Source organism: Arachis hypogaea, chromosome 19, assembly GCF_003086295.3.
Source record: "Arachis hypogaea cultivar Tifrunner chromosome 19, arahy.Tifrunner.gnm2.J5K5, whole genome shotgun sequence".
Lineage (NCBI taxonomy): Eukaryota > Viridiplantae > Streptophyta > Magnoliopsida > Fabales > Fabaceae > Arachis > Arachis hypogaea.
In genome coordinates, this window is record NC_092054.1 from 26,678,268 (window position 1) to 26,680,382 (window position 2,115).

The 2,115-nt window shown below is 35.5% G+C and overlaps 1 long non-coding RNA gene across 1 annotated transcript; it reads left to right on the plus strand.

The window, feature by feature from the left end:
- Nucleotides 1–1,362: 1,362 nt before the first annotated feature.
- On the plus strand, nucleotides 1,363–1,863 carry LOC140181759 (uncharacterized). Its single transcript, XR_011876930.1, has 3 exons — nucleotides 1,363–1,520; nucleotides 1,618–1,672; nucleotides 1,753–1,863. It is a non-coding gene; the product is annotated as an uncharacterized lncRNA (long non-coding RNA).
- Nucleotides 1,864–2,115: the final 252 nt, after the last annotated feature.

The following is a 2,115-nucleotide window of genomic DNA, read 5'->3' on the forward strand; positions in this document are numbered from 1 at the left end:
GGATGGACCGATTGTGCTTCGTTGCATACTCTGGGTCATTTTTTCTTTCATGCTATTTAGGTTATCTACTTGATATCTCATAGCATGCTTGTTTGTGAGTGTCTTTTTGGATAATTGAAACACTAGACTTTTGATATTGAGATTGATCACTTTGATATTGATTGTTTGGTATGGAAAGGAAGCCTGAATAGGCAACTCGTGGACGAGGTCGATCATGTTAATGGAGAGATAGTAAGGAAGACTATCCTAGCCTATGCGTTACGAGCTCAACATGCCCTAGAAAACCAGTTCGCGGAGTTGCGGCGTATCAGTTGATGGATGAGGCTCAACACTGGTGGCAAGAGAAGTGCCGGCTGTTTCTTTTGCGGTTTTTCCTTAAGGTTTTCAATTTCTAAATGGTATGGTTTAGAATTCTTGTTGAAAAAGTTTTAAAGATTAAAATGATTTTGAAAATTTGGTTTGAAACTATTGGTTTAAATGATTTGGTTTTGAAAGAAAGTCGAAATTCTTGGTTTGAATGATATCGTTTAAAAATAAAGGTGAGCTCTATGATTTTATCAACTTGTGATTTTGGCTTGTAATTTAACGTATCAGAAGGGATTCATGTTGAAAGGTTCTGATTTAAGAATTTTAATGAATTTAGAATAATCATGCTTTAAAGTGATTGATTTACAAATAAATTATTTTTGACACTTTTGAGAAAGTTTTAACAATGAACTCGTTCATATTGAACTTGGTTTAAAGGTTTTGAAAAGTATTACAAAAATCAGTTTTTGGCTTAAAGGATAAATTATGGATTCTTAATGACGATAATCAGAGTGACGCAGCGGAAGACGAGAGGGGACATCGACACAGTAGGGCGCTTCAAGGAGGATATATCGCATGATTCAATTTTCGAGGGCAAAAATCTTTTTAAAGAGGGGAGGATGTAAGAACCGGGGTTTTTCATGTAAAACCGTTTTAATAAAATAATTTTTAGTGCCCGGAATAGATTCAAAAGTTAGAAGTTTTAATTTAAAAATAAAAATGCAAAATTTGATTTCAGTGAATTATTCTGAGTTGGCAAATATTTTTCTTTCGAAAAGTTTTTGTAAAAATATATACTGACGCTAAAGCTGGCAATACCTGCTTTAGTTTGTCCAGTACCGCATATTTTAGAAAATAATATTTTGAAGATTGATTTATCGTTTTGAAAGGATAAAAATAATTTAGAATTGAAAATCGGGCACTAATCTTAAAAATTTTGGCCCAAAGTGGGCCAAACGGACTAAAAACGCTAACGAGTTGGACCGGGCCCAAGGCCTAACATATATAAGCTCATTTAATGAGCTTTTCAGCTCATTTCTTCCCCCGAAAGAGAGAGAGACGCGGTTTTGAGATGAGAGGAGAAGAGGGGAGTGGTTACTATTCACTTCCATCTTCCGGGAGCCATAACTTGAGCTACGGAGCTCCGATTGACGAGCCGTTTGCTGCCACGCGAAGCTCTCGTTGAAATCTACGTTTCTATCTAAACAAACTTGGTAAGAACTCGAAGTTCAAGTCCCAGTTCTGTGCCCTAGATTTCTGCATTTTTGAGGTTATGGGTTTTGAGTAGATTTTGTGGTTTTGCTTCTTTAGGTGATCTCTAGTAGTGGGTAACAGTTGGATTTTATCTTTACTCTCATTGGATAAGGTAAGGAACCTCCTTATCCTTTTGGTTTGATATAGTATGAGCTTTAGTTGTTGATGTGTGGTTATGTTGTATGTATGAAGCTTGTTTTTGGAGTTGGTGGTGGCTTTTCGTTTGGCTTTGATGGTTTGAAGCTTGGTGGAAGCTTGATTGGAATCAAGTTTGGTGTCGGAGCATAGTGAGAATCAGCCAAGGTATGGTTTCGGTTTTCTTTATGTAATATGTAATGTTTATGGATACTTAGGCTAGTGACCCATAGGATAGGATTGAATTAAATTGGTTGTTAGAATTGTTGTATGATGATGTATGATGAATTGAAATGTTGATGTTGATAGTATGGTATTGAGGATTGAGATTGAAATTGATTATGATGATTGTTGGAAATGGTAGAATGGAATTGGATTAATGTGTTGATTAAAAAAAATGAATGTATTGTTATGTATTTG